At 40.5% G+C, this 23,495-nt stretch overlaps 1 protein-coding gene and 1 pseudogene across 5 annotated transcripts in view; one reads left to right on the top strand and one right to left on the bottom strand.

Moving 5' to 3' along the window:
- Window positions 1–23,495, top strand: part of PIBF1 (progesterone immunomodulatory binding factor 1) — a 213,295-nt gene that overhangs the window by 70,260 nt on the left and 119,540 nt on the right. The window lies entirely within an intron of this gene.
- Window positions 665–23,348, bottom strand: LOC307104435 (putative inactive 1-aminocyclopropane-1-carboxylate synthase-like protein 2; annotated as a pseudogene). Its single transcript has 2 exons — window positions 23,281–23,348; window positions 665–2,728 (listed from the first exon to the last, which is right to left on the bottom strand). The product of its transcript is annotated as a putative inactive 1-aminocyclopropane-1-carboxylate synthase-like protein 2 (transcript).

Raw genomic sequence — 23,495 nt, 5'->3', positions numbered from 1 at the left:
ATGATTTCAAAAAAGTAAGATGCTAGATGTCTCCACAATTTAATTCTTCTTTAATTAATCTATAAATTCAATAAAATTCATGTCAAAAATTTCAAATTTTACTGAAACTTTAAAACTGACTAAAATTCTTTTTCAGAATTGTTATGGCTATTCTTATACATATAGTACCTTCACCCTTCCATATGAGTTTTTATAGTTACACTCGGGGCCCGATGCATGAAATTCATGCATGGAGGGGGGTCCCCTCAGCCCGGCCTGGGCCCTGTCGCAATCTGGACCCCTCGTTCCTAACCGCCCACCTGCTTACTCCTAACTGCGTGCCTGCTAGCTCCTTACCACCCGCCTGCACGCTCCTTACCACTTGGCTCGCCACTTCTTACTGCCTGCCTGCTTGCTCCTTACTGCTTGGCTTGCCACTCCTTAGCGCTGCCACGGAGGCAGGAGAGGCTCCCGCCACCGCCACTGTGCTTGCCAGCCATGATCCCGGCTTCTGGCTGAGCGGTGCTCCCACTATGGGAGCACACTGACCACCAGGGGGCAGCTCCATTGAGTGTCTGCCCTCTGGTGGTCAGTGCGTGTCACAGTGACTGGTCGTTCCAGTCATCCCGCTCTAATGGTCGCTGGGCTTTTATTTAGATTTTTCACATTATGCCTATCATCCATTCAAGGTTCATTTTGGAGAATGGTGTACATAGAGAATGGTATACTTTTTAATGAAAATGTCAGTTTTTTAAATTTAAACTATACACTTAATGGGGTCCATTTGAATACACCAGCAAGATTTATTTTATTTTTTTAAGTCTGCACTCTAATTTCCTCTTGTGTTGGGTGGTGTAGCACAGGCCTTTTTGGAAGGGGGGTGAGTTAGGGATGCATTTGGAGTAAGTGGTTTGTAGTCCTTTCTGTTTTATAGTTAAATTATTGCTAGCCATTTCTGAGTATCAGTGGCTTCCATGAATACTCTTATTATCTACTGTGCCTGATCACCATGTGTGGTGAGAGATAAGAATGTGTTGCAGGTGCCCATTACTGGAACCAAGCATTGTTGGCCTTCTTCTGTGTGTGTGTGTGTGTGTGTGTGTAGTTAATATGAAATTTATTAGATATAAGATACAAAATAAAATCTATTTAGAGCTCCCTTTATTCCTACAGGCTTTCCCACCCAAACCCTCCTAAAATCATTTCATGCCACAAAATGGCTAACAAAGAATTAAAAGGTGCAAAGCTTCCAAAAGTGACAGATGCTCAGCTTGAGGGTGCTGACTGGGTCAGATGAGCCAATTTTTGGAGGAGGCTACTGTTTTCTCTGTTACAATAGCAGGTCAATACTACAGCCTTCGGGACCTGAGGCTTATGTCAAGGACACCCTGAGCATGTGATTGGCTGGAGCTGCTGGTTGAGAGACAGACTGCTTGCTCCCTCTATGCATCCTTCAGTTGCTTCACTGTCAAATCTGCTATTGCTCTGCTAGTGCCTGAGAGAATCAGTGTGTGGTGACTTTTAAGCAGAGGGGCTTCTCTAAAATGAGGCAGCAGAACCGGCCAGGCTCCTTACACATGTAGGACTTGCCAGGAGGCAGTATCAGCTCTTTGTCCAGGGAGCAGCAATAAAAGAGCAGCTCTTTCTCAAATGTGCATGGGTCCAGGTACTCTCAGGTTGATCCAGACTTAGATGCCAGAGCCACAATTGAAAAAAGGGATCTTCAACGCATTCACCCTGTTAATGTTGTACCTGTGAGCTGGGAGCGATTAGTGGGCAGGTACACTTTGTCAGTCCATTCTCTGTCATGGAGCAGCCAACACAGCTTGTGCTGGGTGATGCCAGAAATGCTGTGGAGGAAGCCAAAAGCACTCACAGCAGAGGCCACCTCCGTGTTGGGAGTGTACAGAGCACCAAAATGGAAGCCAGAGATCCCAAAATCCTTATCAGTGTCCCAGATCACGTGTCCTATTGGGGTCAGGTCAACTTTCCATGCTCCAAACACTGGAGAATGTGATGGATTCATCAAACTCAGACAGCATGTAAATCTCATCTATAATCACGTGTAGGCTGTACCTCTTGGCAAATTCCAGGTATTCCCTCAGTGAGTCCCTGGAGTAGATGTCTCCCTTGATGAGCACCAGGACTATGACCTTTCTCCCCTGAAGCCTAGCCTCAAGCATGGCTTTCTCCAACTTGTCCAGTCAGTTGAAACAGATGGGTGTTCACCTCAGTGATCTCACTGACCAGGTGGATGTGAATCAGCTCAACTTTCACATAAAGGCGGGAAGTATAGGTGAAACCAGCATGGAAGGGGATGGGGGTTGGAAAGGCCTCACCTGTATCACACAGAACCAAGGTCAGTGCAGAGAAGACAGAGCAGCAGCCACTTAGAACAATCACATTTTCTGCATCAAGCGGGGCAGGTATTTTGCTGTAGTAGGTCAGGAACTGGGCCACTTCTTCCTGCAGGAATGCTTGTCCTCTCTGGTTAAAATATTGCAAAAGAGCATCATCCATGTAGTTCACAGTACTCCAACTCAACCTTTCAGTCATCAGGTCAATGCAGATCTTGTTCTCACTGATACCAAGATTAATGAAGTCCGAGATGCTCTTGTCCTTGTGGTATTTGTCTCCTTGGTAGGTCCTGTAGTCCTGGAAGCTGGAGTGGTGTAAGGCAGAGATGTCAATCCCATGATTGCACAGGTCATGATTGATGAATTCAGCTTCCGAATCACTGAGTTGATGACTTAGCGGTCAGGCTGCCTCCATTGGGCCTGCTGCGCACTCCAACATCACCCCTAGGGTCCAGTGGAGCTCCAGACTTTGTGGCCCCAGACTGTAAGAGGTTGACCACCTGGCACATTAAGTGGACGAGGATGGCTTCCTGCTCCCTGGTGGTCTGCCTGCCGCTGCTTCTCCTGCTCCAGGTCCTGCTGCAGGCACCTGGTCTCCAGCTGTAGTCCTCTGTGGTCTGCTGCAAGCACAGGGTCAGCTCCATCAGTTGTGTGTGGGCGCTCTGGTTTCTGAGGCCCTGGCCCCTCATCTGGCCACAGGGCCTGTGGAAGGTGGTCTGATTGGGGACTCAAGAGTCTGGGTCTTTATTTTGACCTCACCAGGCTGGCCTGAAAGCAGGGGGATAAAGTGAGAATATTATGAAAAATGACCTCTTTAGACCAGTGGTTGGCAAACTCATTAGTCAACAGAGCCAAATATCAACAGTACAACGATTGAAATTTCTTTTGAGAGCCAAATTTTTTAAACTTAAACTTCTTCTAACGCCACTTCTTTAAAATAGACTCGCCCAGGCCATGGTATTTTGTGGAAGAGCCACACTCAAGGGGCCAAAGAGCCGCATGTGGCTCGCGAGCCGCAGTTTGCCGACCACAGCTTTAGACTAACATGTCGATCAAATTGGGCTGTAAAGCTTCTCTGAGTGCCTACAGCTTTTTCCCTGGTGATGAAAGGGTCGGACTGCCACAACCAGACCTGAATCCCCTGTGAGCTGGACTGTGCTCCTGAAGCTTCTGTCTGGATTAGGTTTGGCCTTTTTTTTTTTAATCCTCACCTGAGGAGTGAGGATATTTTTTCCATTGTTTTTTTTTTTTTTTTTTTTTTTTAGAGAAAGTGGAAGGGAAGGGCATGGGGGAGAGAGAAATATCGATGTGACAGAGACACATCAATTTGTTGCTTCCCACTCGCGCCCTAAACCTGTGCCAGGGATTGAAACTGCAACTGAGGTATGAGCCCTTGACCTGGAATCGAACCTGTGACCCTTTGGAATGAGGGCCAACTCTCTCACAACCACTGAGAGGTTTGTGTGTATTGGCTTATCCTACCTAATAATAGAGTAATATGCAAATTGACCGTACCTTCGCTACACCCACAAGCCACGCCCACCAACCACGCCCACCAGGAAACCGTTGCAGGGACGTTGGGGTGTGGCAGAGCCCAAGGCCGGGAAAGCCTTGGCTGAGGCTTTCCCGGCCTTGGGCACCAGTGGGGAGCCTGCATGGATCGCAGGCAACCACGGGGGTCAGCTCCTACGATCCGATCTGTAGCAGGGAGGCTGGGGTGCAGCAGAGCCAAGGCCACCACCCGGGGCCAAGCCCCGACCCTGAAAGAAGGCAGAAGGCGGTGGCCACAGCCAAGGCCTGGGTCCCTGGTGCCGGCAGAAAACTGGTGCAGGCAGCCAGGTGAATGAAGGTCTATTGCACAAATCTTCGTGCAAACGGGCTGCTAGTGTATATATAAACACTTATTGCTTGTGGAGCGAAAAATTGGGTGGCTGGGGACAGATGTTGGATATAGATTTTTTTTTTTATAATATGTTCTTTTGTCCTATTTAAATATTGAAACTTGTGACACTTCCAGCTTTTCTTTCAGCATTGTTTTCAGGCTTAGATATAATAAAGTATTATAAGTACAAGACTAAACAAGAGGGGAATATATGGGCACAATTCAAGGTTAGTTAAATGGATTAGTAACTTTTTAAGGGTTTGACCCAGATGATTTTAGACAATCATTAATCAAAAGGTAGGTTTATAATGGCCATCAGTAATACTCTGTAGAGTTATATTACTACATTTAGTGCATTTAGAAAGGTATATTTCTACATTTTTGTCAGTGATTTGAGTAAAAATGATAACACCTTATGTACAAATTTGATGTAATATAAGACAGAGAAGAATAAAGAAATTGATTTATGGAATGAGAATCCAAATAGATCTTTTCAGGCAGAATTAATGAGCTGAATGAAATTTAATGAATAAATATAAGATCATACACTTGGTTCCACAAAACCTGCGTTATTAATATAATGGAGTTGAAATGGAGTTGAAATCCCATATAATAAAAGGCTAATATGCAAATTGTCCCTTGACCGGGAGTTCGACCAGGGGGCGGCGCCGGCCAACCGCCCGTGGCCCCTCCCCCCGGCTGGCCTGCCCAATCGTAGGCCCTATCGGGGCTGGCCACCGGACCCCACCCCTTCACAGATCCATGCACCAGGTCTCTAGTGTGAAAATAAATGCTTAGAATTTAAATGTGAAAAAAACTTAAAAGATTTCAATATAGAGATATTATCCTACAGTAATAGAAGTTATGTCTAGAATGTGGTTGGTAATTCCCTTGTCTATAGAATTATGCTGGGATCTGGGCACCCAAGCTTTAACCTTTTGCACTCGGATGTCGAGTGTGACGGTTATTGAATGTATCAATAATTTGAAATATAAAAAAATCCAAATAAATAAGTTTGTATGAAAAGAAACTCCAGTTTTTTATTCTACTGCCGCACTTTGTAAAATCTGGGGTATTTAAAAAATTAAATCCCGAGTAGAATAAAGGAATCGAGAAAAAAGCAAGCAAGTGCAAAGGGTTAAACCCAAGGTCTTAAAAGGAAAATGACCTAAACTGTGGAAAGATTCCAAAATATCCTAACAGTGCTAGATTGTAACTGTCAACAAATATTTGGAAAACTGTTTTTATTCTATATGGATGAACTGTTTTTCTCATTTGGTAAGACTTGAAGTAGTAGAACTGGGATCGCTGAGTAAACATTACTAGACAGAGTAAAGATAAACTTTCTAATGGGGCTTTCCAATGGGATTGCTTTGTCATCTAGCATTCTCCATCAGAAGTTTCTGGGCATTAGCTGGCCGAGTGTTCAGTAGGAATGTGCTTGTAAGGATTGAAGCATCAAGTGGGTAGCTTGATGCATTAGAAGTCCCTTTTAATACTGAAATAACCTGTGACAACAGCTCAAAAGAGTTAATACATTAAGGTACCATGCAAAATGAATGGTGAACCCAAGCTTTTTTTTTTTTTTTTTTTTTTTTTTAGTGTATTATTTTTTAAATCTCTGCAGTTCACTTTTCCTATGTTTTCAAAGTAAAAACTTAGTGCTTAGGACTGTTTGAAAAGGACACTATATTTTTTTAATATCCACTGAAATTATTTTGACTTTAAATTGCCTAGAAATATTTGAATTCATAAATTTTTTGAATATCATGTGTACTTTTATATATAGTGAAACCCAAGGAAAAATATTTTTATTTTTTAGAGGTTGAGTTTTTAATACTCACATATGTGATTCTGCTTCCTTGGTATCAAAATCAGAATAAACAAATATGTTTGAATCTTTACATGGATTACGATTTCCCTGAATCATGCGTTAAGTAAATACAGCCTCAGACATGCCCATACACAATTTTCTAATCAGGTGTAATTAGTCTCAACTTTTTCATTGATGTTGTTTTTCTTTATCATATGCCTCATTTAATGATTAAACAACCAGTATTATTATAAGGAGAAATGTAAGGAAATAATAGTCCACTTTTATATATGAATGAAAAAGGCTTTTTACTCAAGGACTTTACTTTTTAAATTAAATTTATTGGGGTGACATTGATTAATAGGATCATATAGGTTTCAAGTATACATTTCTATGATGCGTGATCTGTATATTGCATTGTGTACCCATCACCCAAAGTCAAATCAAATTATTTTCTATAAAATAATGAACTTTTCTCAGGCATATAAAAAGTCTACGTAGGTTCAAGTTCAATAATTTATTTAATAATAAGTAACAAATACAGCTTTCATGAATATGAACCTTATGTTCTGTTGCTTTGAATCTCTGCACGCACTCTGAGGATTCTGTCAAATGGGAAAAATTTAAACTTGATCAGTGTGAATAATAGAATAAGGTGAATGCACTGTTACATCTGTGGGAACCTACTTGAGAGGCCTATATATGAATCTAAAGTATGCTTGCCATGTAGAATTACTTTTAATAGTATTTTTTTAGTTACGATTGTTTTAACTGCTTTAAAATATATATATTCCATATTTTGAAATGTATTTAGAATAGTTTTCAGTCTGTAAATATTTTTAAATAATTATTTTATGTTATGTTTTCAATCCCTACAAATTTTCTGATTATAGTAGAATTTTGTCCTCATTTTTACATGTAGAAGACAAAAGTAAGAAGTAGAGTAAGTGATTTTTATGTCATACTGGGCTAGTTTAAAGCTTGATATAGAAGCTAGTTGTCTTAAATTCCCAGGCAGTGCTTTATCCCCAAGATTAGAACAGTTTTAATATGCCTTTATTCTGCCATTTTTTTCATACTCTTACATTGCTTTATCTTTATCTGTCTCAATCTGCTCCTGGCTACTTCAGCTGGCAGGTCAATGTTTGCATCATTCTCAGTGTTATATTACTACGTTTACAACATTTAGAAAGGTGTATTTCTACATTTCTACAAACTTAATGGAATAAGGATATTGAAATTTAAAACAAAAGCAACAGTGTTGTACTTAAACTTTATTTTACTTAACTCTGTAATAATTTTTTCATAGTATTCCTAAATTTCATGGTTACAAAATGCAATTTACATCATAATTGTTATTTCAGTGCATAAATTCCTAATTCTCAATCCTATATTAAGTTACTATTCTGTCATACTTCTTTGTGAAAGAAAGAATATACAATAAATTTATACTTTTTAGATGAAATCTTTTAGTGTCTGAATTTTTTGTTTGATAAAATACTCTCATTAATGGGCTACTCTAATGAATGTCCACAGTTTATAAAATTATAGTTTCTTTGTTATTTGATTTCTCTTATTCCTTGCAATGTTATATTTTTCCATAAGTTTTCTTTGTTTATATTGAAATAGTCTAACCCCATATTCTAAAATTTTTTCTTGGCTTTTAAACTACTGCTCCATCTGACGTAAATGTGTTCACTTGTATAGGATTATATCTCAAGCTATACTCATTACTTCCTAAATTACCCACAAGTAATTCCGTTCCTTTCTCCAATAAAGGCTTTGGAATTAGTAGTAATGTAATGTATACGAAAGCATTAAGAAATGTATTGCTGATATGAAAAATATCTGTTCATTTTAAGTTTAAACATAAGACTCTGAAAGGAACCAATAAGAAACTCCGATATTCAGATCAAAGCTTATAGATTTTATTTTATGCTACCTCTCATCAACCCTCCTTTTTCTTTTTTTAAAATTGTTAATATATTTTTATTAATTTCAGAGAGGGAGAGGAAAGCGAGATAGAAACATCAATGATGAGAGAAAATCATTGATTGGCTGCCTCCTGCATGCCCCCCACTGGGGATCGAGCCTACAACCCAGGCATGTGCCCCAACGAGAATTGAACCATGACCTCCAGGTTCATAGGTCGATGCTCAACCATTGAACCACTACAGTCGGGCCCTCCTTTTTCTTTATTAAGTACTACTTGCCCTGGGAACAAAATTCGTGCACATTAAAAGGGAATTAATTAGAGGAAATATTTTAATATTGCTGTTTGCCCTTTCTTTATAATAGAAGTGTCAGAGATGAAAGAAAATTAGTAAAATGTATATGAAAATCTTTCTCCTGTCAGAGTTTGGGGCATGCCGCAGGACCGAGTCAAGTCCCCGCCCACCTGCGTGCACCTTGAAATCGCACAAGACCCAGACCCAACCGGCCCCACTCCCATTGGGCAATATCCAGACCCGGCCGGCCCTACCCCCGTCAAGCCCTGCCGGGCAGGGTCACAGCCTCAGGTCTCCCGGCCCGGTGCCAGAGTTGGGGGCACAGCCTCAGGTCCCCCGCCCCGGCCCAGCGCCACGCAGCCTCAGGTCCCTGCTGATCGCTTGTTACGGGAACCCCGCCTCCGCTGTGGGTGCAGTCATCTTGTGTTATGGGAACCCTGCCTCCGCTGTGGGTGTAGCCCTCATGTGATGGCATGACGGAGTGAGGGTCAGTTTGCATATTACCTCTTTATTATATAGGATTGGTCTGATCTGAAATTCCTTGTCCCACCAAGAACAAGGGCCCAGTGAGTCCTTATAATATATTATCCACTATTCATGGATAATGTATTCCTTATAATTGGGCTTAAGTGGTACTGGTTCTAAAATGACACACCTATTCTCCACCTCAAAAGAACAGACATGGATCCCTGGCTGGGTGGCTCAGTTGGTTGGAGCATTGTCCCATGCAATCAAAAGGTTGCGGATTTGATTCCGGTCAGGGCATATAACCTACATTGTGGGTTTGATCGATGGGGGCAACTGATTGATATTTCTCTCTCATATTGATGTTTCACTTTCACATCGATCTTTCTCTCTCTCCCTCCACTACTCCCTCCCTCTCTCTCACACACACACATTCTCTCTCTGTCTCTCCCCCTTCTTTTCTACCTAAAATCAATAAACATATCCCCAGGTGAGGACTGAAAAAAACAAGAATAGAATTGGACTAACATTATCAGCATATGTTGTGCATATTTTGTTGTGTAAATGGAACAAACGGTGTGGAAAAGTGCTCTTTGCATCTTTGCATACTTACTGACATAAACCTCTTCACTCCTCAATCCCAAACTACTCTGAATGTTTGTCACTCTCAAAGGATTAATTCACTTTTACCTTCTAAAATCAAAGCTGTGCTCTTTCATTCTATCTTGGTCCACATTCTTTATTAAGTTCTATTTCAAATATGTGCACAAAAACTACAAGAATGGTTCAAAGAAGTACTATATATCTATTACCTAAATTCATCCCTTTTTTAAAAAAAAATTTTTATTGCTTTTTAGAGAGAGGAAGGGAGAGGGAAAGATAGAGAGAAAAAAAACATTGATGTGAAAGTGAAATATCTATTGGCGGGCTCTTGAATGCCCAGACAGGATGGAGCCAGTAACCCGGGCATGTGCCCTGACCAGGAATTGAACCAGCAACCTTTTAGTGTATAGGATGACGCCCAACCAACTGAGTCATACAGCCAGAGCTACATTCACCCCTTTTTTAACGTTTTGCCTCATTTATTTTGTTATTCTTATTGTCTCCCTCCCTTCCTCACTCATGTACACATTACATTATTTTTTCTTGAGTAGTATAATACATTGAATGCAACATACATATACTTTTACCTCTTAACAGTTTATTTCCTAGGAATAAGAATATTCTCTTATGTAACCACAGTGCACTTTAAAATAGGACAACATTGATAGAAGTGCTTTTACCCATTTTGTCATTTGTCCCAATATCTTTTTATAACACTTTTTCTTCTGGCACAAGATCCAGTCCAGAATTGTGCATTACTTTTAGTTCTCATGCCTCTTTAGTCTCTTTCAATCTGAAACAGTTCTTCCATTTTTCTTTTCTGTTTTGTTTTTGTGACATTTGGTCCTGTGTGCATGTGTGTATGTGTGTGTGTGTGTGTGTGTGTGTGTGTGCGCGCGCGCGCGTGTGTGTGTGTATGTTCATCTTCCCCCTGGGACCGACTCTTCTACTAAGCTTCCACTGTTACTTTAGGAGATGACCAATAGTGTTCGAAAACTCAAGCCAGACCTTTTCTTATGTCTTATAAACTGAGATTTCCAGCTACTGGATTGATATTTTTGTGTGGATGTCTTTCTGGAACTTTAAACTCAGTATTTCTAAAACAAAAGTTGTTTCCTGCTATAATCACCTCTTCCCAAACAAAAAGTTGCTTCAACTGATTTCACTTATATAAATTGTACTACCATTTTTAAGCGATTTCTGTTTGAATCTTTAGAATAATAATCCTTTCCTGTTGTTCCTATGTGTAATCACTTATCAAATTATATACATTCTACCCCAATAATATCTCTAAAGTCCACTTCACTCCTGTTGCCATCATCCTGGATCAGCTTCTCCTTATTTCTTGACTGGGATCATGTTGTAATTGTGTACAATACCTCTTAATTGGTTGTTCCATCTCTCCCCACTCAGTTAATCCTCTTGCCCAGACCTGTTCTTCCTCCTATAGTTTTGCATTCTGACTAACATCATTTACCCAGGCACTTAAACAAGAAATGTGATTCACAACTACCTTTTCCTCCTCCCCACTCTTTCCCATTTATTCAACCAACAAATAATTATTGACACCTACCATGTGCCAATCACTGTGCTGGGTGCTGATATCTATTAGTAAATAAACTGGAGGGTGCCCCTGCAGAGAGTCAGTTGAGGGAGACAAAATAAATAAACATATATAATTATTATAATTATATGTTTTGATGATTGTTATGAACTGGGTTGTGTAAGGAAGAATAATGGCTTGGGCAGGATTAACCTTGATAAATAGTCAAGAAAGGCCTCTCTGACTGTGTGTGTGTGTGTGTGTGTGTGTGTGTGTGTGTGTGTGTGTGTGTAAAAAGAAATACATAATATATTTGGGACAAAAATAATACTATATTCTTTTCACATCAATAAGTGACTCAGGATGTTTTAAGATGAAAAATACAAGGCTAAAATAAAATTCAAAACTGTTCTGCCATAAATAGTTTATTAAAAATTGTTTTAAAAGAATAATTCAGGTCCTTGCCGGTTTGGCTCAGACCCTTGAATTGAAGGGTCCCAGGTTCAATTACAGTCGAGGTCATGTACCTCAGTTGCAGGCTCGATCCCCGGCCATGTGCGGGAGGCAACCAATCGATGTGTCTCATATTGATGTTTCTCTCTCTGTGTTTCTTCCCCTCCCACTTGCTCTAAAAATAAATGGAAAATCCTCCAGTGAGGATTAACAAAAATAATATAATAATTCAGAATCTTGAGACTGCCTCTGTAATAACTATGGGTATATGATGAAGAGATGCTAAAGGAGAAGAGGAGTAGGGGAGTACAAAGAGGGTAAAGGGGGTCAAGTATATGGTGATGAAAGGAGACTAGACTTCAGGCAATGAGCACGCAATGGAGTATATAAATGTTGTGTTATGAAGTTATACACCTGAAACTTATAACCACGGTTACCACAATAAATGTAATACATATACATATATACATACATACATACATACATACATATACATACACATTTTTTAAGAGGATTTGCTCAAGAGCCTTTCTGTATCAAATATTTAAGATGGAAAGTTCTATTGTCCTATTTTGGATTACAAGCCCACACCCACACTGCTCAATTGTTGTCAGAGGTGATGGTCACATTTATAAAATACAGTTTGGGGTTAGGGATAGTTTCTAGATAAAATTTCATTTTGTGTAGTGGACACACAATGCAAAAAAAAAAATTCTGTGTAAAGAGGAGCAGAACAGACACTTCAATGAATTGTTTATTGCAGTTCCTGATCAACAAATAATTGATGAAATAAGAAAACAAAGTTCAAAAATTTTAAGCAAACTAGAATTTGAAAGCACTTTTTGGTTGATTCCAGCTTAAGGCCACATTAAAGTTATGATCCAAGATATATTTAAGTATGTGGCTCATTAACTAGTTTAGAGAGAATATTGGCAGTAACACTAAGGTTTCAGGTTCATTCATTTTATAGACCTCCTTAGGGGATTGGGGGGGACAGGACAGGTGAGTTCCATGGTCTTTTCTGTCTAGCCAGCTGCCTCATAAGTGTGTAATTTTGGGTCACAAGTAGAGAGAGTAGGTAGAATCAGTACAAATTTGTAGTATTACTAGAAAAAACACTCAAGTACATGCCCTCCTGGTGACTTCTCAGTAACATCATGTCTGTAAATGAAGGCGAGCATATATGTCTGCACACTTTTTAGGATACTTTCTTAGAAATCTAGAGTCATCATTGGACAGTTTGCATGTGAATTGAATCAGAGAAAGAGAGGGAGAGAGATGATATGTGTGTGTGTGTTTATATAGCTTTTTTAATAAACTGTTGCTCTGTTGCTTTGGGGAAATTTTCATAGATTTACATTTGGTAAATATACCCACGTCCAAAAAAAGATATGTATAAAAAATTGGTATGCAAGCTGACTAAGTCAACTCATAAAAATTTCAGTTAAAAGTAAGATATTTTCCACGATTATTTTAAAATATGATGTTTACTGGAAGAAAAGTCCAGAGAATTACCACAGATGAAGTGTGAGTGTATTTCTCCCACTTGTAAATGAGCTCTTATTTCCTACAGTGTATATTCTGGTCCACAATGAGTCATTTTCAGCATGTTTCAATTTAACTCCTAATACATTTTTAAATTTGGCAGGCATATTTAGATGAACATTACTTCTAGTTTTAGAGACTGCTTCTAAATTATACTTTAGTATTATAGTCGTCATGAAAAGTTCTTTCAGTAAAAAGGAAACAGGGTTGATTGGAAGTGTATGTTTTAGTGGAGCAAAAAAATGGTTACCACTGAATAAAAATCAGATAGTTAGACTTTTTAAAGTTTTGTTATTAAATAATTCTCTTAACATTATCTTTAAAAAAGCTATAGTTATGAGCTATTTTTACTGATACTTAAAAGAAGAAAAGATGATTTATCTCAGATAATAAAGTTAGTATTTATTAATCTTGTACTATGCTTAGCAATATTTAAACTATTTATATGTATTAACTTTTTTAATGCCCACGTAATAGGTAGTAGTTTATTCTCTATAAATTAAACCGGCTTTGTTTCTATTATAAAACATGGAGCCTCGCACATTTCTGGACATGCAGTTAGAGCTACAGGGGTGTTTTTAAAAGCTACTGACTTTATGCAGAATTTTACATATTGCCAATTCTTGAATTTTCTGGAAGATTTCAGTTGGCCAACCCGTCCATTGCTACTATTTTAATATTCCTTATTTTTATTATGATTTTTACACTGTACTTCATTATTTTTAACACTTTAAAAGTTTAGAGTTGGGCGTAACTTAAATATCACTGAAAACATTCTACTCATATTGCAAATGAGGAAACAAATCTAAAGAGGTTATATAACTTATCCTCAGTTATACACTTACTAGAGGCCCAGTGCACGAAATTCTTGTATGGGGGTGGGGGTGGCCTCAGCCCAAACTGCACCCTCTCCTCCAATCCAGGACCCCTCAGGGGATGTCCGACTGCCGGACATCCCTCTCACAATCCTGGATCGCTGGCTCAGTTCAGTCATTTGGTCATCCCTCACTAACCCCCCTGCTGGCCTGGTCATAGGCAGCCATCTTGTGAGGGTGTGAGGGTTAATTTGCATATTACCTCTTTATTATATAGGATTAGGAACAGAGCTAGAAGTACACATCTGTTCTCTTCGTTCCCATCCCAGTTGTTCATTGTGCCACCAATTATATCACACTATTAGTAAACAGTAGATGAAGCACAATATGTATGGTGTCATGTTAACACCAATAAGTACATTTTTGCTCTTCAATATACATATTAAAAACAACAACAAAATTCAAAATTGTGCTATGTTAATTTCCTGTGGTTGCCATAATAAATTACCACAACCTTTGATGGCTTAAAGCAACAGAAATTTATATTATCTCACAGTTCTAAAGGCCAGAAGTATGAAACCACGGTGTATGTAGGGCAGCACACCCTTTAAAAGCTCTAGGACCAGTCTGTTCCTTGCTTCTTCTATAGGGGGTCCAGGTGTTGTTTGTCTTGTCTTGTGGCCACATCTCTCTGTCTCTTCTTCACTCTCCAGACCAGTCTCTGCCTGTCTTCACATTGCCTTCTCCTCTGCCTGGCTCTTATAAGGGTACCCGTGATTGCATTTACTAGTAAGGCCCAACCAAATAATCCAGAAGAGGCTCTTCCTCTAATGATGTTTAACTTGCCCGTTTGGCTCAGTGGATAGAGCGTCGGCCTATGGACTGAAGGGTCCCAGGTTCGATTACCGTCAAGGGCATGTACCTTGGTTGCGGGCACATCCCCAATATGTGCAAGAGGCAGCTAATCGATGTTTCTCTCTCATTGATGTTTCTAACTCTCTATCCCTCTCCCTTCCTCTCTGTGAAAAATCAATAAAATATATTTTTAAAAAATAAATAAAGATGGTTAACTTAACCACATCTGCAAAAGACCCTTTTTCAAATTAGGTAATATTCACAGGTTCTAGGGATTAGAATGTGGAAATGTATTTTGGGGAAGGGCTTTTTAAGTCATTTGAATTGGTATTTATTCAGGTCCTTCAATAAGAGTGGTATTTTATTTTTAAATTTTCCAACCTGAATTTATAAGGTGTCATCTATTTTAGGAGTGATTAAAATTCTATAAAGTTGGATTATTTTTCAACCTACTAATGTGACATTTAGCACATTACTAATTCTTGAACAAATGACACCTTAGAGATTCGAAACTCTGTATCATATGACATATGACATTTATTATGAACTAAAAGTCATCCTACATGACTTTTAGTAATAAGAGCATCATAACAGTAACATGAAGGTTAAAGGAATAGAGTTGGACATTTTTAAGACACTAAAAATTTAGCTTTAAAGTAAGCTATATTAGCTTCATTTAGACCAATAAGTTTTTCTTTACTGCAATTGAGATTCATTAAATGAGATCTTGAATGCTTCAATAATGACTATTTTATGTATTATTTTTGTTCTAGTTTTTCTTTTCATTGAGCAAACTTTTAGCCCTTTCTGGCTTAATAAATGTTTCTGTGTAACCTGTATATTCCTATGATATTTGCCACAAAGGTGTTCATTTAGTTTCTCCTTTGGTAGAAATCATTATGACCAGATGTGAAGATGTCCTCAATTCCTTTTATCCATTAAAGTGTATTACTCTAAATGAAAGATGAAACATAGCCAATATATATATAATTATGTGTTTCATAGAGTTAAATGAGATTTATTACACAATTTTAAGTTCTCAATACATGTTAGCTGTTATTATCATCATCCAGTTTGTTGATTTTTAAATTAAGATATATCTGTATTCTTTTTCCAGTACCATAAAGATAAAGGATTAGGAGCAATCTCTGATCAGATCTGGTAAAACTATTTCATGTAAATGGATGACCTTCACTGTTATAAAGTGCTCTAAAACGGTCCCTTTCCTCAACCTACTATTTATTTTCATTGCTAATAATTTATATTATTGGGATTTGGGATTTTCCTTGCATTTCTTATAATTTTAAAAAAATATATACATGTGTTTTCATTTTACAAGTGAAAAGTCTATGTATTTGTAAAAAGTAGGAAATGAGTTAGTGTGCCTTTAATCAGCAAAACTTAAGTGACACCCACATATCTATTATTACAATTCAGATGTTTTCTTTTAATTCATTGGGACCCCAAATATGAATTTTTATTAGCTAGATTATTTATAGATACTCTATATGTAAGGATGCCTAGCATTTCTAAAATTCTTTTTGTCCAAAATCACAGAGATAGAATATACCCAAAAGAATACATCCCCCTGCCTCAGGGCAAATGTGTACCAAGATCATTTTAGTCAGATAGGCTGTCCATATATGAACTTGTAAAGCAACTCATGTACCTGTAAATGACAATGAAATGTTTGCTTTGAAATAGTTTTTCAAAATAGTTTACAGGAAAATCAAGGTATGGTTAATAGCCTGTCATCTATGAGAATGGAATGTTCTGTATGTTGATGCCACAAAACATGTCTATTCTTATTCGTCATCGTTTGCCAATAGTTAAACTCTGCATTTGATCCAGAAATAAGTCAACAGATGTTTAAACGAGAAATGTAGGTTGTGAAATTCAATCCTTTGTATATAGTAAACATACATGTTTTTTAGCCCAAAGTAATAGCACTTATAAAATCTAAGTTGGTTTTTTAACGAAGTGCTGATCTATGATTTTGAAAATTAAAACGATGAACTGAATGTTTTGTTGTTTTTTGTTATTTATTTATTTTAATTTAATAAATCTTTATTGTTCAGATTATTACAATTGTTTCTCCTTTTTCCCCCCATAGCTCCCCTCCACCCGGTTCCCACTCTACCCTCTGCCCTTACCTCCCGCCCACTTTCCTCATCCACAGGTGTAAGATTTTTGTCCAGTCTCTTCCCGCACCCCCAACACCCCTTTCCCCTCAAGAATTGTCAGTGCACTCCCTTTCTATGCCCCAGATTCTATTATATTCACCAGTTTATTCTGTTCATCAGATTTTTAATTCACTTGATTTTTAGATTCACTTGTTGATAGATATGTATTTGTTGTTCATAATTTTTATCTTTACCTTTTTCTTCTTCTTCCTCTTCTTAAAGAATACCTTTCAGCATGTCATATAATACTGGTTTGGTGGTGATGAACTCTTTTAGCTTTTTCTTATCTGTGAAGCTTTTTATCTGACCACCAATTCTGAATGATAACTTTGCTGGGTAGAGTAATCTTGGATGTAGGTTCTTGCTGTTCATCACTTTGAATATTTCTTGCCACTCCCGTCTGGCCTGCATAGTTTCTGTTGAGAAATCAGCTGACAATCATATGGGTTCTCCCTCGTAGGTAATTAACTGTTTTTCTCTTGCTGCTTTTAATATTCTCTCTTTGTCTTTTGCTCTTGGCATTTTAATTATGATGTGTCTTGGTGTGGTACTCTTGGGATTCCTTTTGTTTGGGGTTCTGTGTGCTTCCTGGACTTGTAAGTCTATTTCTTTCACCAGGTGGGGGAAGTTTTCCGTCATTATTTCTTCAAATAGGTTTTCAGTATCTTGCTCTCTCTCTTCTTCCAGCACCCCCATAATTCTGATGTTGGTACGCTTGAAGTTGTCCCAGAGGCTCCTTAAACTATCTTCAACTTTTTGGATTCTTTTTGCTTTTCCAGTTGGGTGTTTTTTGCTTCTTTGTATTTCAAATCTTAGACTTGATTCTTGCGTTCCTCTAGTCTGCTGTTGGGTCACTGTATAATATTTTTTATTTCAGTCAGTGTATGTTTAATTTCTAGTTGGTCCTTTTTCATATCCTCGAGGGTCTTGCTAAATTTATTGGCCTTTTCTAGGAAATTCTTGAGAAACCTTATAACCGTGGTTTTGAACTCTATATCCAGTTGTTTGTTTTCCTCCATTTCTTTTGTTTGTGATCTGTTTCTTTGTCTCCGCATTTTCGCTGCTTCCCTGATTTGGTAGGGTAGCTTTGTGTGCTAGGTGTCCTATAGGGCCCAGTGGGTCAGCCTCCCCAGTTACCTGAGGTAGACACTCTTGGCGCACCCCTTTGTGGACTGTGTGTACAGCCTTGTTGTAGTTAAGTCTTGATTGTTGTTGGTATCACTGGGAGGAATTGACCTCCAGGCCAGTTGGCTGTGAGGATCAGCTGTGTCTATGCCGGGAGAACTTCTATGCTGGAGACAGCCTTATGAGACAAGACTTGCAAAATTGCAAAAGCCTCTGTGCTCAGCTTGGATGGGGCGGAGTCTCAGGGCTGAGCAGACAGTCTTGGCTTCCCGTCAGCCATGCCCTATGAGGCCCCTGCGTCTCAGTGTCCCTTGGTAATCGCTGCAAGCACCTCTGAGAGAAAGCCGCCCTCGAGTTTCGCCCGCTGCCAGACAGTCCAGTTTCTCCCCCAATGAATCTGGATTCCCCGATTCTCGCCCGGAACTGGAGTTCAGCGCAGTCAGGAGCTTCCAGTTTCCTCCAGCTAGAGAAACCAGAGGCACACTCAGCAGTCAGTCCTCTCTGCACGCACTTGCGTGCATGCCTCCAGACCTCTACCTTTCGCGGCTCCCCTGAGTTTCCGCCTGACAGTCCAGATTCCCCCAGTAAGAGCCTGGGTCCCCAGGGGCTTGCCCAGAACTGGGGTTCAGTGCAGTCGGAACTAGGGTTCAGTGCAGTCGGGAGCTTCCGACTCCCTCCCGGTAGGGAAAGGCAGTGGCAACCTCAGCAGTCAGTCCTCTCTGCGCGCAGTCGCGTGTGCGCCTCCAGACCCCTTCCCTCCGCGGCTCCCCCGAGTCTCCGTGTGCCTTTCTCTCTACCTGACAGTCCAGACTCCCCCGGTATGAACCTGGGTCCACGGGGTCTCGCCCAGAACTGGGGTTCAGTGCAGTCGGAACTGGGGTTCAGTGCAGTCGGGAGCTTCCTTCTTCCTCCCGCCAGAGAAAGCCAGCCAGGCACTCAGCCTCCCTTCCTCTCTGCACGTGTGTCTCTGTACCTCAGCCCTTTGCAGCTCCTCTGATTCTCCGTGAGCTTTTCTCTTTCCTTCTAGTTGTAGAATTTCCACTCAGCCAGCTTTCCTGTGGTTCTGGATGATGCCCGTTCTGTCTTTTAGTTGTAGTTTTGAAATTGTTGTGCAAGGCAGCAGTTTAGGTGCTTACCTATGCCACCATCTTGGTTTCTCTCAAACTGAATGTTGCTAAAAGCAAATGATTTATTCGCCAGTTTTCCATGTTGCTAACTGCTCTGTACTTCCACTCAGTCTCCAAGATAGCCAATAATGCCTCTTTGTATTATAGCAACTACCTCTTCCCCATTACTATCAATAGCTCCCATAAATATTAAGCATCCTATCTAATAAAAGAGTAATATGCAAATTGACCATCACTCTAAGACACAATATGGCCGCCCCCATGTGGTCAAAGATGGCTGCCCCCATGTGGACACAATATGGCCACCACAAGATGGCCTGCAGGGGAGGGCAGTTGTGGGCAGTTAGGGGTGACCAGGCCAGCAGAGGAGGGCAGTTGGGGGTGACCAGGCCAGCAAAGGGGGGCAGTTGAGGGAGACCAGGCTGGCAGAGGAGGGCAGTTGGGGGAGACAAGGCCAGCAAGGGAGGGCAGTTGGGGGGGACCAGGACAGAAGGGGAGGGCAGTTGGGGGTGACCAGGCCTGCAAGAGAGGGCAGTTGTGGATGATCAGGCCAGCAGGGGAAGGCAGTTAGAGGTGACCGGGCCGGCAGATGAGGGCAGTTGGGGGAGACCAGGTCTGCAGGGGAGGGTAGTTGGGGGGGACCACGCCTGCAGGGGAGGGCAGTTGGGGGGGACTAGGCCTGCAGGGGAGGGCCATTAGGGGTGACCAGGCCAGCAGGAGAGGGCAGTTAGGGGTGACCAGGCCTGCAGGGGAGGGCAGTTGGGGATGACCAGGCCTGCAGGGGAGGGCAGTTAGGGGTGACCAGGCCTGCAAGGGAGGGCAGTTGGGGGTGACCAGGCCTGCAGGGGAGTGCAGTTAGAAGCAACCAGGCCTGCAGGGGAGGGCATTTGGAAGCGACCAGGCCAGCAGGTGAGGGCAGTTGGGGGGGGACCAGGCCTTCAGGGGAGGGCAGTTGAGGGGGACCAGGCCTGCAGGGGAGGGCAGTTGGGGGCGACCAGGCCAGCAGGGGAGAAGTTAGGCATCGGTCAGGCTGGCAGGGAGTGGTTAGGGGGTGATCAGGCTGGCAGGCAGAAGCGGTTAGGGGCAATCAGGCAGGCAGGCAGGTGAGCGGTTGGGAGCCAGCAGTCCTGGATTGTGAGAGGGATGTCCAACTGCCTGTTTAGGCCCTATCCCCGATAGGGCCTAAACAGGCAGTCGGACATTCCTCAAGGGGTCCCAGATTGGAGAGGGTGCAGGCTGGGCCGAGGGACACCTCCCTTCCCCCGTGCACGAATTTCGTGCACCAGGCCTCTAGTCTATGAAATAAAGATAATAGTAACTTACAGAATTGTGAGGATTAAGTGTTTGACATAGTGTTTGTCACAAAGTAAGTGTTAAATATTAGCTACTGTGTTTATTACAAGTTTCAATAACTGACTAGATTTGAAAGTATCTTGGAAAGTTATCAGTGATTCTTTATAATAAAAATAATAAAATATATTATTATTTGATTTAGAATTTGTACTTGAATTTCTAAAGTACCAATCACATTACTTTGTAAGATAAATAAATGTCAAACACAAAGTTGTATGCCTAAAACTAACATAATATTGTATGTTAATTATAATTGGAAAAGAAATTAATTTTAAATAAATAAAGTACCATCATGTGTAAAATATCCTACATAATGAAGAGCTGTTATGCTAATTAGACCGGGCGGCAGTGAACGACAGTGGCAGCTGGGGCTGCAAGGGCCGAGCCCCTTGCACAAATTTCATGCATCGGGCCCATCGTAGTAAATAAATGGGAATAAGGATCTCAATCCTAGGAGAAAGGTCAGGCCTAGAGGTAAAGATTTGGGACACATCAACATTGCTGAAACTTATAGTAAAAACTCTGAAATTAGTGAAGGGATTTAGTAAGTGCTGTGGGTCAGACACTATGCTAAATGTTATGAGAGTTTATTTCCTTCTCTCATTAATTGATTTATCATTTTTTATTTCTTACAAATGCTATTGAATTTTTATTTAAGTATAGTTGTATACATTAGGTGTACAATAGAGTGATTTGAAACTTTCATACCTTACAATTTGATCACCCCACTAATTCTAGTAATCATACAAACTTATCACAGTATTATTGACTCTATTCCCCTTCCTCTTTTCACCTATCTCACGCCCCCTCCCTTCTGAATCTAGAGGGTATTATGCTAAATGAAATAAGTCAGTCAGACAAAGACAAGTGCCGTATGGTTTCACTTATATGTGGAATCTACAAAGAAAAAAAAGCAAAAGCAGACTCATAGAAACAGACCAAAAGGGTGGTAACAAATGCTGTTATTTAAATGAGGATATAAAGGCTGAAGGAGGTTGTTTTCTAAAGATGTCAGAGCTGGAATCTAAACCACCTAATAAAACTGATAACTGACTTTCGCAAGATTGCAGAATACAGGGGCAGTCAGTTGTATTTCTATATACTGGATATAAGCAGTTGAAAAATTGGAAATTAAATGTTTTTAAAATACCGTTTGTAATACCTTGGCCAAGAAAATGAAGTATTCTACTATTTTTCCTGTGACAGGCTTAAAAAAAAAAAAAAAAGAAAGAAAAAGGCTTTGCATTCAGCAAACACTTACATAGTGCTTACTGTACCAGCACAATTTTAAGCATTTTAATAATATTGGCTTATTTAGTTCTCATAATATGATTAGACTAGAGGCCCAGTGCATGATTGAATCATGCACGTTTAGGGGGGGGAGCTGGGTGCCTGTCGGCTGGTGCACCAGGCCTTTCAGAAGCCTCCAGCGCGGCGAAGGCTTCTGAAAGGCCTGGTGCCTGAGCGGCCTGGCACCCAGCTCCCACGCTTTTGCTTTTGATCGCTGGTGCACCAGTCCTTTCAGAAGCCTCCAGCGCAGCGGAGGCTTCTGAAAGGCCTGGTGCCTGAGCGGACAGGCACCCAGTTCCCCCACTTTTGATGGTCCGCGGTGGGACGTGAGCTCGCTGCCCCAGAGGCCTCTTCTGTACCGCAGCACAGCCATGGCGCAGACGCTGAGCTCGAGCTGCCGCTGGCAACGGGAGCTCAGCGTCCCGCCGGCCCAATCGGCCACCCCAGCCACCCCGAGTCCCGCCCCCCAGCGCCTCCTGGCCAATCGGGGGCATAGCGAAGGTACGGTCAATTTGCATATTTGTCTATTATTAGGTAGGATTGTTGCCATTATTAATCCCATTTTATAGATACTGAAACTGAGACACAAATAGTAATGAGTAGGTATGGAATTTGAGCCCACAAAGTCTGACTTCAGAATCTTTGCCTAATTTATATGTAAATATTTTAAATTACATTATGTTAAAGAATACTTTAGTCTCATCACATGAACCTTCAAGGTCCGTTGAGGCACTTGTTTTTTTATGTTTTTACTGATTTCAGAGAGAGGAAGGGAACGGGATAGAGATACAGAAACATTGATGAGAGAGAATCATTGATCAGCTGCCTCCTGCACCCCCCCTTCTGGGGATTGAGCCTGCAACCCAAGCATGTGCCCTGACCATGACCTCCTGGTTCACGGGTCATTGCTCAACCACTGAGCCACACCGGCTGAGCCAGTTGAGGCACTTTGTGAATCGTCTAACACAGTTTTCCAAATCATATTACCATCCTGATATATATACAAATTTTTGTTTTATTTTATTTTATTTTTTTACTGTTTGAATCCCTACATGGCATTGTCATTGTATTTTCATCTTTAGTCATAAGTTTCTTCCATTAAAATTAAAAATATATTTTTTTTTCCATTTGTTCTTCTGGTGTGTTTTTGATCTTCAAAATGTGATTAATTATATTTCTTATTAAAATAATCTGTAAAACCTGTTTTCAGTGTAGTTGTGTGGCTGCGTTCCAGAAATCATTATAAATCTGTATTAAATGTCTTTGCTTCCATGTTTGTTTCCTTCCAGTGAACAATAACTATTCGAAATTTTCATTGATTATGGTCTTTCTAAGCCAATGTGTCTTCCTGAACAGTATTATACATTTCAAAGTAAAGTAATTGAGAGAATACTCAATGGGAGAGATTTCATAAGTACTCAAAAGGACCCAGGCCTTATCTTATAGTCACACCGATACTCTAAGTATTGGTAGGACACAGAGCCAACTTAGTCAAAAACAAAATACCTTTTCTCTAGACTTCCTTCTAGGACATCCGTTAACAGCCTCTAATGACCTGAACCTCCTTAACCTCTGACCCAAAACACAGGTTTCCTCTACCCTTGCCGAGCCTTTGTGTGTTGGACTCTTTTTGTGGAGACCCCTTACCTGTTTTATTTGCTCACCTTTCAGTCATGACCTTTGTCTGTACTGCCTTCTTCTTTAGTTGTGTCTGTACACTCTTACCTGCCATGGTGTGTTGATAGAGATTGTGTTTGTGTTTTTAATACATGCTTTAAATATTTTTAATATTTTTTTCTCTCTTGGACATGGGATGTTACAGTGTAAGAGCCCAGAAATTTGAGGCAGTTGTGGGTACAAATTCCAGCTTTTCTACTTA

The sequence above is a fragment of the Cnephaeus nilssonii genome (genome assembly GCF_951640355.1).
Source record: "Cnephaeus nilssonii genome assembly, chromosome: 8".
Classification (NCBI taxonomy): Eukaryota; Metazoa; Chordata; class Mammalia; order Chiroptera; family Vespertilionidae; genus Cnephaeus; species Cnephaeus nilssonii.
Note: the sequence above shows the minus strand (reverse complement) of the source record. Positions and strands in the feature narration are given on the sequence as shown.